This window comes from Pinus tabuliformis, chromosome 5_2 (genome assembly GCF_031772625.1).
Source record: "Pinus tabuliformis cultivar Carrire ecotype Pingquan chromosome 5_2, CPIR1, whole genome shotgun sequence".
In the NCBI taxonomy this organism is placed as follows: Eukaryota; Viridiplantae; Streptophyta; class Pinopsida; order Pinales; family Pinaceae; genus Pinus; species Pinus tabuliformis.
The window spans coordinates 1,031,260,569-1,031,278,453 of NC_142306.1; the positions used below are offsets into that span (position 1 = coordinate 1,031,260,569).

The following is a 17,885-nucleotide window of genomic DNA, read 5'->3' on the forward strand; positions in this document are numbered from 1 at the left end:
ACTTCTATACTATGATATATCATTATTACAGGCTATCTCATGTAAAATGTTATTGAATGTTACTAAATTTATTATTTTGATTATTGCAAATGTCTATTTGTCATACTAGAAGAAACTGCATCTGTTAATGTATTTAAATGTCTTGGAATATGCTGATTTTGATGTAATCAAATTCACATTCCAAGAGACGAACTCTAAAAAATAACCTTAATAACACTGGATTTCTAATGGCATAAACCATGTTAAGCTGTAATACAACGAGTTTAGAATCCAACCTAACAATCAAACTCTGAATCCCAAATGAGATGGATTCAGATAATAACTCAATCATCGCACTATACTCTGCAATGTTATTCGTTGTTTGACGGAGGCTTACCCCATGCATAGACACTAACTCATCAGAGGGTGAATAGATAACTCAAGCTGCAAAAGAAATGTTCCATGTACTACGACAAGCACCATCAACAAAACCAATGTATGTTTGAAGAGACGTCGACATCTGCAATATCAAGAGTAAAATCAAGATAAGCAAGAATAATGACAAGAGAACTCTCTAAACTAGGCACACTTTTATAATCTAAAACACACCAGCTATAAAGAAACTAATCCAACAAAAAATATCCACACAGAATTTAAGCATAATATCTCTTCAGATAAAGTCCATTTCTAGGTTTACCCAAAGAGACACCGTTAAAATCTATCAATTCATAAGCTCCTTTTGCCAGCTTTCACTTAACAATGTAAGGACCATGCCACATAGGTACAAATTTTCCAGCCCCTAGCTTATCGTTCGCTTGATCATATAGTAAAACTAGGTCTCCTTCTGAAAAATTACGAGGTGTAACATTTCTGTCGTACTGAGCTTTTACTCATTTCGCACGAGTCTCGTTTTCTATTGCAGCAATGCGTCGATTCTCATCTAGCTGAGCTAAGTACAAAAAATGTTTCTCTTCTTTAGAAGTAGCTGGGAGTAATTCTATGGCTAATTGTAATGACGGAATTTCGCATTCAATAGGTAACACTACTTCCAAACCGTAAACTAGTTGAAAAGGAGTGAAACCAGTTGATGTTTTCATTGAGGTCCAATATGCCCAAAGTACTAAAAATAGCATGGTATGCCAATTCAACTTATGAATACCAATGATTCGTTTGATCATAGTGACTAAAACTTTATTGATAGCTTCAACTAGACCATTAGCCTGTAGGTAATACGGAGTAGAACTATCGTGGTGCAGGCCAAGTTGATCTGTCAGTTCAGTCATCATGATGTTTCAAAGTGACTTCCATGATCAGTAATAATAGCTTGAGGAACACTGAATCTAGCAATTATATGATTGAATACGAAAGTTACAACAATCTTGCCATCTTCTGAAAATGTAGGCATCGCCTCGGCCCACTTAGTAAAATAATTTACCACTAGGATAATATACATATCCCTCCTGGCTGAGTGAGGGTTACATGTAATAAAGTCAATACCCCACCTTGCGAAAGGACCGACAACAATTATAGGGTGAAGATCAGTTTCAGTTGAATAGGAATCAGAAAATGACTGTATAGCCTAATATGAAATTTCAAAGGGACTTAAAGGCATCGCGCCATAAAATGAATCCACCTCAAAATTGGAAGGTAAGATCCAAGGATCATCAAAAGTAACAGTATTCGATGAAATCATATGAATATTTGCAATAGAAGGCAATATGTTAGGAGGAGGGAAGGAAAAAGTTCCCAGTAAACCAGAATCTTTAATCAAACCTACGCCAACATCCTTGTAAGGGATAGTCATTTTACCGATGTGCTGGATACTGTTTGTAGAGGCTGGGTCGGATGAAAAATAAGTCAGCTGGTCTATCGTAACGATCTTTCCATTATAAGGAAACTTGATAAGCCGAAAAACCGATGAAACAATAGTTGTCATAGCATAAGACCAACTGCGACCTAGGAGAAGGTTGTAATGTAGAGGGGCATCAACCACTTCCACATCTAGATTTATGGTTTGGCCTTTGACCCCTATAGGTAAATCCTACAAAATGCCAAAAGGATGGAACCCTCAGCCATCAAAAACCTTTAGAATTGTCAGAGACTAGTTGAGTGTGGGAGAACCAAGATATTTCCAACACTGCATGAACATAATACACGTAGAAGCCCCTTCATCAATTACAGTCTGAAAGCAAGGTCTGTTTTTGACTAAAACTAGAATCTGGAAAGCCATTTGATGAGGTAGGTGGGGTGTGCTATTCTCTAAATCGAAGATTATTAGGTTCGAATCCTAAAGATCGACAAATCCTATAGCAAACAATAGTAACTTATGTTGTGCTGGGCATGATTGCAGCACTTCCAAAGTCGACATTGCTGAAGGGGAAATAGCTAAGTCTTCAACAATGTTGTAATTCTGAGCAGCTCTCGCATGTGGATTGAAAGCTGATTTACAAAGTACACCTTTAGTAGGCGGTTTGATTACTAAGTTAGGGATGGGTTTCTCAATCTATAGTGGACTGGAACCAGGAGGAGGTGTAGTTGATGTGTTTGAATTAGAAGATTCTGCTTCTTTACCACCAACAAAATTTTTAATACCATAATCTTACGATCGCGTCACAATCATGACATGAGACATCATCATAATGGGTTCTTCTAAGGCATTCGAGGAAGAACCAATCATCTTACTATCTTGAGTAGGAAAAGGATCCTTCAAGACAGCAGGAGTTTGAGAACCTTTAACGAATTTCAAAACCTCTGCTTGATGTGGGAATTCTTTAGTAAAATGATCCTCGTTGCGAATGAAACAAGGATAGCGAGGTTTCCGTTTTTTGTCAATAGATTCATTTTTATCTGTTTTATCTTTTGAATTTTGTTTGTTTTTCTTCTTCCCTTTCTTTTTACTATCGGATTTTGATTTGGTCATGGATGATTCTATGACATGGATGTCGACAGAAATTTCAGCGGAAGAATCTCTTATCGGGAATCAGGTAAAGTAATTATAGGAGAAGACTTCTTTGAAGATTTCTTCTTACTTTTAGTACTAACTGAACCAATCATATCATCAGCGGTATGAGACCCTGAAGGAGCTGCAGTTATTTGACCGTGTTTTGGAAGATCAAGGATTTTTTCATGTAAAGTACCTGACTGTGTATAGATGAGGTCAAAGGACTGAGCCTGAGAAATGACTTGCTCTTCAGTAACAACTCCTCCCTTAGCTACATCTTCAGTGATTTTAGGTAACAATGATTTAATGAACCATTCCGCTAAAATTTGATCCGAAATGAAAACTTTCACTAAACGCCTTCTACGTGGCCATTCATGAATATGATTAGAAATATATGTGGACGTGGATTGCTTCAGTGAAGTTAACAATTCCGTGCATTGTCGTATCTGACAAGCAACTGAAAATGAGTTAAGAAAGAAGTGGCTAACTGATTGAAATTATAAAAAGAGCCTCGTGGTAACTCAATGTACCATTTGGCGGCAAGACCAATAAGAGTTTGTTGAAAAAGACACAATCAAATTGAATCATCAATAATTGAATTAGATGCATACCAGAGGTGATAAGTCATAACGTGATTTGACGGATCCTCTCCCGACTTACCCTCAAATTTCGGGATATCACTAGGCAACTTACTAGGCATTGGCGGTCAATACGGAAGATAGTAAATTGGATCGTTCATAACGCATGACAAATAAGGTAAATCCAAAGTTGCAATAAATGGTAACTGACGGTTAGGGTCGCGAAAACCTTGAGTAATGAGACCAGTTCCAGGAGGAGGATATCTAAGATAACTTGGAATCGGATTTGCATTAGGAATGTTATAACCTCCTGGAAAACCAGGATTAACCAAACCAAACTAGGGTTGTTGAGGCTGTTGATAAGTATAGCCAGGATACGGTTGATACAGATAAACTGGGTTTTGTACAGGAGGCCCGAATTGATAATGTCGCTGGTACGGTTGATATGTGAATTGTGGTTGACTTGTGGCAATTGTAGCAATCGTACTTGTACCAGCTTGTCCTGCAGGCATCTAGACCGAAGTATAAACTGTAGGTCTTTACTGTGGCATAGAGACTTGAGGAATTTGCATTGATGTAGAGGTGGTAGAAACCGGAGCTGTAGATACTCCAGAAACGGGTGTTGTAGGTTGAATAGAAGTTGCAACAGTTTGTGGCAGAGTACGAGGTGAGCTAGGCCTAGGCTACTAAACTGTACCAAATTTAGGGATTTGAACAGTAGGTTTGACACGTTGCTGGGTTGGACCAGAAACCAAAGGCTGTCCAGGTTGATTAAGTAACTGTACATTAGGTTGCAAAGTCTGTTGAGTTTGAGACGGGTCCCACACCATGTTCATTCTGGAGTATGGACCCATAAAAGGATGTGCATATGGAGGACCATAACCTGGTTGAATGTAGGGCTGATAATTAAGCGGTACATTTTTAACTCCTTGTAAAAATGATTGACCAGAAGGTGGTTGGAAACCTTGAGTTGGGTACTGACCTTGAGGTTGACAACCCTGAGGCACGTAGTGAATCTGTGGTTGACCTTGGGGTATGTACTGAGTCTGAGGTTGACCTTGAGGTATGTACTGAGTCTGGGTTTGACCTTGGGGTATGTACTGAGTTTGGGGTTTACCTTGGGGTATGTACTGTCCTGAAGGTTGAAAAACTTTAGGTAGATCTCCAGGCGGTAACTGAATACCTTGAGGTTTCCCCCCAGGTGGTAACTGACTACCTTGGGGTTGCCCCCCAAGTGGTAACTGACTACCTTGGGGTTTCTCCCCAGGCGGTAACTGACTAAGGCGGTGACTGACTAGCTTGGGGTTGCCCCCCAGGTGATAACTAACTACCTTGAGGTTGAGGATTTGGAATACTACCAAACATCATAAGGATTTGCTCTAGTTCAATGTTTGAGTTCCATTACGATAAAATGATAACTCTTATTCAATCGGTTGAGGAGTTGCTCCTAAAAATGTACCAGAGAGTGACTGGTACCCCGAAGGAACAGAAGGACTGCTGGATAAAAATGTTTCCGGTGATTGGGAAAACATAGATGACTATCTTGACATGATCGATGAAGGATAATAACCTCTTGGTGTAGGATGAAAAGGAATTCGAGGTGGTGAAAAACTAAGACCCGGGTTTTATAAAAAATTTGTCAATGATAAATACCAAGCATCACTCCTAAAAGGACTGTAGAATATTGATTCACACTCCCTAAGATTTAAAGTCTGTTGGTTTTCGGGAAGAGTTACATCTTCATCTGGACTAACAAGTTCTTCAATAGAAATGAGGCTAGAAGGAAGTTTTCGAGTAATAATATTTCTTACCCTAGGTGAACCAGGAACACTAGAAGTTGGAGAAGCAAATCCTAAAGTTGGAGTAACAACAAGTTTAGTGTCAGGCTCAGAAATTTCAGGTTCTTCAGCTAATTCACTGGAAGGAGAAATACTACTAGTAACTTTGGAAAACAAAATTGGCTCTTGAATATACTCTATTGTTTGTATTTGATAATTAGGATGAAGAATTAAAGAAGACTCGCCGGTTTCTGGTGATCCAACTCTACTGTCACTAGTGTGATACAAGAGCTCATAACCCTTCAATCTAGTTTGGCGTATACTCAGGAGGTTTCCCCTGAAGTGTACGGGATTGTCTTGGTAATTCGGCCACGATTAAATAGTAATTAGTCACATGAAAACAAAGAAAATTTCAATAAAAACACCTAAAGTCTCTAAAGAAACAAACAACTGATTCACATGCCTAAAAATATAAGAGTTCAAACCACACACAAACAGTAACTTCCCGCACTAAAAACACTAGTTGGTGATGAAATCTAACTTAGTAGAAGTTTAATACAGAAAGGGCAGTTGGAACAGTTACCCCGACAACCTGCTTAATGAAACAGACTAGCACAAGTTTCTTCACAAAACCATCTTGAGTGAAGAGAACCCCCCAGAGAGTCCAAGTGAGTCTAGTCAACATTTGCTCCAGGTATAGTGAGATCCTTCCTTCACCGTCACCTTAGGAAATAATCTTAAGTTTATCGACACTAAGGTTACCAACAGTAACAAATACAACTGGGGGAACAATCTACGATCTGATCTACGTGCAAGGGCGGAGTAACAAAGCTCAATCCCCTTGAAGGCTCCTCGACATAGTCAATTTGAGGTTTACCAACAAGTGATCCCAGGCTCCTCGACAATGGTTAATCTGAGGTTTACCGCTTATAATACTCCCAAATCTTCTATCTTTCCCAATGAAACAGAATTGATTGTCTCAAAGGTTTGGACATGATCTCATGATTGACTCCTTTAAGAGAAGCTTCCCAGAATGTATCAATTACAATTGGATTTATTTCCTACCGCAAGATATATCTACTTGTTTTTTTTAACTATCTTGGAGAGTTAATTACTCCCTACTCCAAGATACTAGCCTAAGCTATATTGGTGATAAGAGCCCTAGAAATAGAAAATATTACTAGATCAATTTTAATTAAGCGTTGCTTTTATGGGTTGTTCTTTAAGTCGATAGGTATGGAAATGAAACTTTGATGGTGTGAAGACTTGACTCCAAACACACTAAAAAAAATGCACCTAAAATGATAAGCAATTCATTTTTCTTTCAATGAAATTCTAGCTAAAAGAAAGAGTTCGAGAATGCAATTCTTTAAGAAACAATTCTTTCTTTCAACATGGAAATGGAAAGAAAATCTTTTTGTCTTTTTCAATAAGAACTCATAACGAGACTAATAATTAATGCTCACAATAAATCCCTTTCTCTTTTCAAAACTCGAAACTACAAAAAGCAATGTTCCTTTCAAAAGAGATCTACAAGTTCTAGAAAAACACTCAAAACTACAAAAACTAATTTTGAGATCTAAAAACTTTAAAAATCTAATTGAATAAAAGCTTCAATTCTTTTTGAGGACGTTTTACTTAGTTGTTTAGTAAACTAAGGATTCATTTGTTCAGAATAACAAATCAATCAAAAAACATCCAGATATGTTTTCTTTTGTAAAAATGAAATTCAGAACTTATAACAAAGTTTGTTCAAAGATTTGCAAGGAGAAAACTAAATCTATTTCTCACAAAGGATAGATTTCACAACCAAGTTAGACTCATCAAGAAGACGAAAAGACACCAGGGTGATCTAAGGTTTCTCAAGCTTCTGATCTTTGAGTCACTACAGAGACCAAGTGAAAACCACTCCAAGCATGCAAAACTTCTAGAAAATCATCTAAAACAAAAATACTATCGGAACTCACTCACAAGAGATTTTTGATAGGAAAAATACGGATCTGGGTAGACATTAAAAATCCTAAATCAAACCTAAAATTAACCGGAAGAAGATATTTTAGGTTTTAATTTTTTTTATAACAGGGTCCACAGGCTCCAGAAGTAACAGGTCCAGTTCCGCTCTATTTACTAAAGGAAAAGTGCGGAGATGCCTGCACTGTCTATAAAGAGAAAGTGCGGTCCCCCAAAAACTTAAAAAAAACAAAAAATACTTCCAGATTTTAAAAACTACCCAAGCCAGTATACATCAATAAAAAACCAGAAAACAAAACAATTTTCTCAAGTCAAAACAAAGGAAAACCAACAATCAAGTACCATCCCCAACAGAGTCGCCAATTTGTTAGCCAGATAAATCGATCTTGCAGACAAGGCCAATCTCCCTAGTATCAAAAGATAGTCTAGCAACAAATGGACAAACATATCTTTCTCTAGACATATGCAATTTATAAGTAAATACTACAAATGTGTTAAGATCCTACCTTAGATCCAATGCTTGTTCGTAGTAGTCATCCCCTGGTTGTTTGAAAGAGTTACCTTTGAGGACCTGCAATCACAAACAAGAAAACATTAAACAACACCTGCATAGCAAATATTATAAATCATGTCTATTATGGTGATCAAGGAATCCATAAAATAAACCATCAATTAATAGCTTATTGAGAAAAACAAATATATTTGTATTAACTTTGAATAGTAGAAGAACCTTACAACCTTTTCAGCCTTGATGTTGAACAAGCTCTTCCTGGGGTCTGAAACAGAAATTTCCTTTACATTGACAAGACTTGCACTCTTCCAAATGAGATCTTAGAGGTATGTAATCTCTCCTCATAAAAAATCAACTAAAGAAGACTAAGTTCCAGCAGCATTTCACCTCAAAAAATATTTAGCCTCTCTCTCCCAAGTAACCAGCCTAATGCTTCTTCTTATAGTGCAGAGGAGGAAGTTACAGGTCCACCTATGAAGGGATAGAATCCTCCTTCAAAGGGATAAGCTCCTCACATCAACGGGTTAGCTCCTTAAGGTATGGGATACATGAACTTTAAAAGAGCGAACCTGCCACCTCAAGATTCCTTCCAGAAGCTTCTAGAAATGATTGAAAGTGAGATTTTCAGAGTATACTCATGTATTTTTAACTTTTATAGGGGTCCGAACCTTTAACACAGAGACAACGCGGTCAGGTGCGCAGGAGACATGACCATTAGGTGTGGGACCGTAGGTAAGACAAAGAGAAAGTGCGGAACCAGAGTTTTAAAGACTTTTGAGGGTTTTCTCTTATTTTCCATGCTTGATATGAGGAATTGATGTTTTAGACTTGCAAAGGGGGAAAGTATGAGTGTTAATGAACTCACATAGATAACAGAATGTCAATGTGACAATTTTTAGTGAAACATTCACATAAACAACAAATCGATAGCTACGAAATCAATCAATTTTAGAGTATCTCATCAAGTGAAAGAACTTACCCACTGAAGATTCCACATGGGAGGATGAGAATTATACAGAAGCATCCACAACTAGTCAAGCATCGAGGACAACACTTGTTGAAAGAGAGGGGCATGTTAGGTCCATATACTACTAGCGCAACCCCTTATTATTATTAGTGCAACCCCCTTATTGTATTATTGTGCCCATATAGTCCCCATGTTGTTATTATTATGCCCCATAGAAGCCCACTATTGGTATTGTTGTGCCCCTAAAATATTATTGTTATGTAGGCTCTGATTGTATTGGGACCCCTTAGACTCTTATATATAGAAAGGAGGTCTTGTCATTTGTATCATCGAAGAATTATTCATTTGTGTAATATAAAGGAGGTTTCCCCCTCGAAGAGCCTGATTTTGAAGTCATTGATCAATCTTTTCTTCTATTTTGTGAGCTAGTTACATAACATTGACGATGCAGAGTGTAGTCAAATTAAGATTGGGAGAAGTCTCTTAAAATATGTACTCGTTATGAGAGCGGAAAATGCCCCAAAAGACATGTAATTTTTGGTATTATCTAGATAAAATTCATTAAAGTTTGTAGTTGCAGCTGAATATGTGTGGATAAGTCGCAGGCTAGAGTCTCCTTGTCTAGATTCCCATTGTGGGTAATTTGTAGTTCAATGTGCTCTTGGTGGCCATTTATAGTTTGATCAATCGAGATATAGTTTTACAAAGGTCATGGGTATTATTAAAACTTGGAATGGAGTAATCTAGAGAGGGGGTGTGATATGTTGAATGTACAACACAATGATAAGTTGAATATCTGTCCTCGCTGTGAATAATAGGTGTGATGGAAGTGCTCGTGAAGCATGGCAACGTCTCTGCAGAGATTGTGGAATTTTCAAGGAGGTTATCATTTATTCTACAAATGAGATTATTTGGATATGAAAAACAAATGAAACAAAATCCCATGATAGAAGGCTTTCTTGGAGCATGCTTATGTTGGTGCTACACAATTTTTTTTGTTTTTAAGTAATAAAATTGTATGGGTATTTTTTAGTTTATCAATTATGTTCAATTTGCTCTAGTTTGTACTCTACACTGTGAAAGAGGTTAGCAAATTGGTTTAATGGTCTCAAGTGATTTATATAAGGAATCAAGTGCAGGTAAAAGCTCGGTATGGATGGTTGTCAAGTTAGTTTGGAAGTTATGGATCTAGGGAAGGATCCCTCATTTGTTGAAGAAGTGAGAGTGGTCTTCTGGTGAGATAATGCGACAAATTGGGATGTTGTTCAGTAATTGAATTTGGGAGACCCGTGATTCGGGAGTTCAAGAGTGGAACTCGGGAATCCAGCTTGTCGACTACGACTTTTCTAGGATTATAAGACAACTTTATGGAGTTAGTAGCCTAGAATATTTCGAATTGATAATGATAGAGAAGTATGCAGTTATAATGGTTGGCAGAACCATGTATGCGAAGGACATCCTAGTAGACTCGTGCTTGCAATGGTTGGACACCCATGCATTTCGATGGATGGTTGTTCCTTTATATGGACGTCAATGTGGTCTTCTTTATGTTTGTAAACATGAACACAACTAGACTTTTCTGATTGAGATTAAAACTAAAATAAAGACAAGTAGTCATTAAGGGGGGACATGGAAAATATAATTCTTGCTTATCTTAGTTGTCATGGTTTCTAAGTAAAAGAGTTTGTTCATATTCTTTAAGAATTGTTTATATAATTCCTAGTTTAATGTTTGGTTGAGATATTTACTCAACTAAACGTTGTGTGGTTACCAAAAATAATATATTTAAATATATGTTTAATGTAGTGTAGTGTATAGTTTTAATGTGAAATTGATTTTTTAAATAAAACCTCATCAAATACTTACATAACGCACATAACATAACATGTTACATCGATAAACTATTTCTACCACATTTATTTAACGATTAAAGTCAAATTTATGTTTTGTGGTCTATAACACAAATTGGAATTTCTTATTTTATCAAGTTGCACTATTTGGTTTACATGACTATGCAGAGTGTTGAGTATAAGAAACCCAATATAGCTATGAAAAATGAGAAGTGACTTTTGTAAAGGCAATGTTCCATTAATATATATCTTTTGCCTAATAAGATCATTTTTGACATGAAACAATGTTAATCATATAAGAAGACCATTTTTCACATGGAACAATGATAAACCAGTTTAATAATGAAGATCGGTAATGATTTTATATACGGGGGTGAAAGTAATGCTGCATTCTAAAACCTTGGAGGCAACTCACCTACTCTCATGTAAGACCATCTGATAGGGCCTTTGTAGTACTACCAAATTTGGCAACTTATTATGCTAAGGAAAAAATTACTATGAATTAAAGAGATTATTGGTTGTGTTATGTTTGAATTAATAAAAATGTAAATGTTAGAATAATTGAAATGAATTAAGATTTAATAGGAAAGGTAATAATCTAATTATGTTGATAAGCATGTTTATTTTAGAATAGGGTTTTTATAATTTTAATTTAATTATCAATAATTATTAGGTGGATGGTAGGAATTTAACTTCCACTAAATAGTTTAGAATATTTATAGTAGTATACACAAATGAATGGTTGAGATTTATCATCATAGTGATTATGTCTTTTTTATATTTTTGATTAAATTAAATAATTAAAAAATTGTCATATGAAGTAATTTATGGTTTTTTGGGCATGTGGTATTTAGAAGCCTAGTACTGGCTCATTGTATTGTAACAAAGCCTATTTATAGATTAAAAATCTGAGATATATAATGAAATAAGAATTTTGATACTTATTAAGTATTGATACTTATCAACATCTACTAAACATTTAATTATACAACTACACTAATATATATAATAACTTAATACATAATTATACTAAAAAAATAACTTAATAAAAAAACCATCAACTAAAATCATTAAAACTCCACATAAAATAAATAAAACCTAACCCAAATCAAAACCCATAAACAACACCCAATCTCATAATAAATATATTATATTAGTACTTTGAAACTTAGAAATGCACTTTATTGTATTCTAAACTACTTTTTAGCCAATTTGTATTCTTAGTTAGATGAAAGAGATTATATATATATATATATATATATATATATATATGTATGTATATATATAAATAAATAAATAAAGTAATTGCCTAGAGAACAAATAAAACAAAATATTTTTCAATATTAGGTTGGCCATGAAGTAATGTAATTTGTAGGGATATAAACTAATAAAACCTTGAAATTAATCTTCAAAGACCATTTCCATGGAATGTAAACCTTGAAACAACAACATATAAAACCACAAATAACACTTAACAACAATTAAGTGTTGATTCATCCTCAAACCATTTGGTTGTTTAAGGTAATATAGTTTTTTTTTTTCCTTCTATCTTTGTCGATTCTATCAAAAAATATGAAAAAAATATATTTCAATAAACCAAATGAAATTGTGGCATTATATATGTAAGGAGCTCATTCCTTGGACACAATATGTTCTATAGATAGAGTCTAAAGTTAGCCAGGAAGCCTTTGAAAAGCATTTGTAATACAAGTGTTGTGTAGAAAAAAGTTGCTTTAGTCAATCTCTAAAATAGATTGTAAAAGTTCAACATGGCCAATTTCTTAAGATCATTCTCAAATATCGATCGATGATCTATATATGAAGTAGACTGTAGATCCCTTGAATATGACAATGTAGAACATGAAAAGGTTGAAGATCCAGAAAGTTGGAACCCGCCAGTTTTGAGCTCTAAAGAAGTTTATCCTGTTCCATCTTTGTTTAGTCTATCCAAAAAAGTTTGGCTAAAAGAGGTTGAACTAAAGATAAAAATATCAGGTCCATCTGTACAAATTGTTGGTCTCAATTTGTTTTCTGAAGATGAAATTAAAAAATTCCGAAAATATGTTGCTGAAAAGAAATTCTCCTATTTTCATTTCGGGGGAATTAGAATTGGATTAGCTCCATTATTCCGTCATGGTCTCAATACTCCTTGTATAGCAGAAGTCTTCGACACCAGACATAACATATATGATCATGCCCGGATCGGAACAATACTTGGAAATCTATCCTCGGGATGTCAATATGGCACTATCTATCCAGATTATGCCATTAGTTTGTCTGATGTTCACTTAAAAGATTGTTGGAAAGCTTTAGTTGGAGTACAAGGTCTAGAAATGGTTCAAGACAATGAATATTTATCTGTGTTAATCCAAACCTCTTTCCAGTTGACCAATACTGTACATCCTAAACTAAGACAACCAGTTTTAAAAGATTGCGTTGATGTAGGTGTGAGCAATGCTCAAGTAGAAGGTGTTCATTATGACAAAGAAGCTTTGCTTCATGACTGGTATATACAATACAAATCTCTGGCATTTGCAGACAGTTCAAAGAGAAATATTAAAAGAATGTCTGTATCAGATGGTCGTGTTAGAATTCTTCCATACTGACCAAAAGTGCCTCGGCCTATAGTCATGTCAGAAAAACTTGTGTTACCAGTAATTCAAGAAAATGAACAACCTCTTGTCAGTGGTAGAAAATCTTTCTATTGTCATATTCCTTCACTAGATGAAGCCAGTTCTTCCACTAGTATACTGCTGTCTACAAATCAATTGTACATACCAGAAGAAAAACCTTTCTTTGCTGTAAATAAGATGTTTCAAACATATGTTAGTCATACTCCACCTGTTGATGAATTCCATTTTGCAAATTGTAGATTTGTAAAAGGAGGTAAATGGCCACCTAAAACAAGATTCAGTACTTCTTCATCCAATACTAGACATCCAGCAACAAGAGCTGACTATGCTCCTTTATTAGAACAAAATTCACAAAATCCAAATGATATGGACCAGGTATACCAGATAGGAAATTATCTAACCACTTGGTGTTCACACGCTGAAGATGTTCTAGATGACTTAGGCAAACAAGCAGATTTGATAAATGCTAATCTGAAATTGCTCTATGATGAGCAACAATCAGAAAAGATAGAAAAGGAAGAAAGAAGAAGAAGGAGACAGAAGAAAAAGGCCAAAGAAATCCCTAAGTTTCAAATAGATATGAGTGCACCCAATTATTGGGATCAGGAAGAAGAAGAATCAAAAGAAGCAGTAACTGCGACTAGTGCAGAAGAGTCCACTTCAAAGAACACTGGAAAACTAACTAGTGAAAAAAAGGAAGCATATAAAACAGATAAACCTTTTGTTTCAAAGAAAGAAGTGATGACCCTTGATCAAGCTGCCTCCAAATTTCCTTCTTTTATCTTGCCATCCATAAATAACCAGAACAAGGCTCATATCCTGAAAGAAGTGAATAAGTATCCACGTGTTGAAGAAGATATGTATGCTGCCAATACAAGTGGCTATATCCTAGATTTGGATAATTCTTCAAACCCTAGAGAATCCATTCGGATTTGGATAGGTGCTCTGTATCAAATGCAAATTACGACAAAATTGGATAATGTATCCATTATGGTCCTAGCAGAAGAACGCATGACTGGTGTAGTCTATGATTGGTGGATGGGACCATCATAAGAAGAGAGAAGACCCGTCATGGAAGTCGGACTGTCTACTTTAGAATTATTGCTAAAGACATGGTTCATGCCAGAACCAGTTGATGAGAAAAAGCAATTGATGACAGATCTTAGTCGAATGGAATTAAAAGATTTGAAGTACTTTGATCAATTCAGTAAATATTTCATGGCTAAGGTTTTCAAAGTTGATCTCTCAAATGATGTGGCTCAAAAAATTTCTTTTTTGTCAAAATTACTAGGACATCTAGGAGATCTCATTATGAAAGATCTAGATGTACAGAACAAAAGACTAGATCAAGTTTATTGGGTTGACCTTCTTTTCAGAATCACAGAGAAAGTTAAATACTTATGCTGGCAAAAGAAGGCGCATGACATCACACCCAGTTCAGATGTCTGCAAAATCATGCTACCATGGACACCATTCAAAAAGAAAAAGAAAACAAATAGGTATGGTAGATTTAAACCCAAGAGAGTCTCAAATCCAAGAAAGTCGTTCTGAAAGTATAAATTTTTGAAGAAAAGATCAAAACCAAGAAACAATAATTGTTGTTTCATTTGTAAAAAGGACATAACACATGAAAGTGGCCACAAAATTCATCAAGTAAAGTTAAAGCTTGTATAGATATATAAGAATTTCAAGATGATTGGTCTATAGTAGAATCAGAAGATGATATTTCAGATGTATATATTTTGACTCAAATATCAGATGCAGAAGAAGAAGAGTGTGTCCAAAAGATGAATATCTGTTTATCCTGTTCAGATGTTGATTTTTCAGAAGATCTCCATTACAATGAACAAGAAGAAGAAAGTGACATTGAAGTCACTAGCGAAACAATATATGTTTCTAAAGATGAATCTGAAAGTTCACGATCAGAGAAGCCAGAACAAAAAGGTAAGAAATCTATGTTACCTTTTCCATAAGTAAATTCTTTCTGTCCATTTCAAAAAAGAACCACAGCCTTGACCAGTCTTCCAAAACCAAAGATCAATAGAATATAAGAAAATGCTTTGTTAAAAAATATAGTCAAGACTAATAGCCTTATTTATATCCCGGTTCAAGTTCAAGTAAAAAATGAATGGATATATGTTTATGCATTCATAGATACTGATGGATCGAACAATTTGGCTAGACCATCTCTGTTTAAATCTCTGTGGAAACTGTTGCAAAATAGACCGGTGTCTGAAACCATAGGAGGATCTATGAGTTTAACTCATTATGTAGACAATATTCCATTAAAAGTTGGGGGGAGTATAGTTAATATTTCTGCAATACAACATTTTGATCCCTCAACTAGTTTAATGTTGGGAATGCCATTCTTAAATTCTGTGCTTCCAGTAACAATCAGCCAAGATAAGCTGATTATAAATCTGAAGAAGAAGGCTATTGTTGTACCTAGATTGTTTATTGCAAATCTAGAAGCAAGACATGAAAATAACCAAAAAAGAGTAGGAGCCAGAAAGCCATTAAAAGATTCTGATGACTGGTAGGAAGTTCTGCAAATATATGAATTAAGAGCAGAATATAAATCAAAACAAATGGTATGCATAGATCCCAATTCGTCTTCAGAACAAACTGCTATCCATAATAGACTTCTAAAAAGCTGTTCAGAAAATCCACAACAGTTTTCAGTAGTAGAAAGTCCAATGCAAGAGATTGTGACCTTGCATGATAGTGGAGTCAAAGGGAAACTGATTCCTTGCACTCCTTCAGACGAGAAAGAAATAAAGAGACAAATTAAAGAATTGTTAGAAATGCAGCTCATCAAGCCAAGTGAGTCTCATTATTCTTGTTCAATGTTTCTGGTAAGAAATCATTTTGAGATAGTCAGAGGTAAACCTAGAATGGTGATAAATTACAAACCTCTAAATGCAATCACTCGGAGTTTTAATTATCCACTGCCAAGACCATAAACCATAATGTAGAAAATACAACACAACAAATTATTTAGCAAATTTGATATGAAGTCTGGATACTATCAGATTCAAATACAAAAAGAGGACCGACATAAAACTACTTTTATTTGTCCTGCTGGATTTTACCAATGGAAAGTTGTTCCATTTGGTTTGAAAAATGCCCCTACATTCTTCCAACGAAGAATGGATTTCATTTTTGCCAAATATGATTTTATTGTTACATATATTGATGACATTCTTATTCATAGTCCAGATGTAGAAACCCATGTAGAGCATTTAGAGATGTTTCTAAAAGAAGTTCAGCAACATGGCATAGTTTTATCAGAAAGAAAAATGTCTTTATTTCAAGACAATATAGATTTTATGGGAATTCATGTAGTCAGTGGTGCAATTCAGATGCAACCACATGTGTTGACTAAATTGACCCAATTTCCAAATGAATTGAAAGATACAAAAACAATTCAGAGGTTCTTAGGAGTCCTGAATTACGTTCACAAGTACATCCTAAGATTGATAGAGAAAACAGCTCCAATCAGAAAACATCTCAAAGAGGGATGGTCACCAGAAGCAACAACAACAGTCAAACATTTGAAAGCAGAATGTCAGCAATTGCCAAAACTCCAACCATCAGGTGATGGTCTGCTTATACTCCAAATTGATGCTTCTTTAAATTTTTGGGCATCCATTATTTTTTAGCGAAGGGAGAAAGGTGAAGAAAGACTCTGTGCCTATGCACACACCTAGCCAGAAGAATTATTTCATAGCAGAAAAGAAATTACTGGCTATATTCAATGGGATACAAAGGTTTGAGTTATACCTTACACCTGTGAAATTCTTAATAAGAAAAGACTCCAAGAATTTCAAATATTTTTTATCTGCCAAGATATCAAGACAAATTGCAAAAGGAATAATTCTTGCATGGTAGATTTGGTTCCAATAGTTTGATTTTGAAGTCCAATGGATCCCAGGTAATTCAAATTATTTGACAGATTCAATAACCAGGGATATGAATAAAGCATTCATTACTTGTCCAGGTTCGTGTTTTACCATTCCAGGAAAAGGACCACAGGACGATAGTTTTCATACATTTATTGACAGATTTAGATTTCTTGAAGGACATGCAAGCCATCTTGCAGAAGAAATCAAGAAAGTTGTGGGAATGAGACTGAGAAGAAACACTTGGATTAGAAAATGCAAAGCCTGGCAATCCAAGAATGTGGGTATGTCTTTAGGCCTAGATGCTGAACTAGTAAAGGTATATCCTTTGCATAACATGAAAGTAAAGTTATTTTTCAGAAGTCTTTCAGATCTATGGTCTAGTGAATAGGCTGAAAAAATGATATGGATCCTAAAGGTTTTAAACTTTTATCAACTTATTGGAGGAATTGATTTTGGTCTCAGCATTTCACAGTAGAAAAAATTTTAGATCTTGAAACCATTCCTTTTAAGCCTGAAGTAGAGAAATACAATCTATCTCTAAAAATCCCAGACATTTTTGAGGAATTAGAAGCATCATTTTTTCAAAGGTTTGACGAGAATTATGCATCAAATGACACTTTTCCTCAATATGAAATTTTTGAAGGATTTGCTGACTGGGAGATAAAAGATGGTTTCTGCAGAAAAAAGCCAACCACTAGGATATCTCAGTGCATTCAAAGGACGTTGCAATATCTCAGAACTTTCTCATCTCCATGGGATTATCATAGTCTCA

General features: G+C 35.2%; 1 pseudogene; it reads left to right on the forward strand.

Moving 5' to 3' along the window:
- Positions 1–16,965: 16,965 nt before the first annotated feature.
- LOC149162758 (cullin-3A-like) overlaps positions 16,966–17,885 on the forward strand; it is a 34,856-nt pseudogene continuing 33,936 nt past the window's right edge.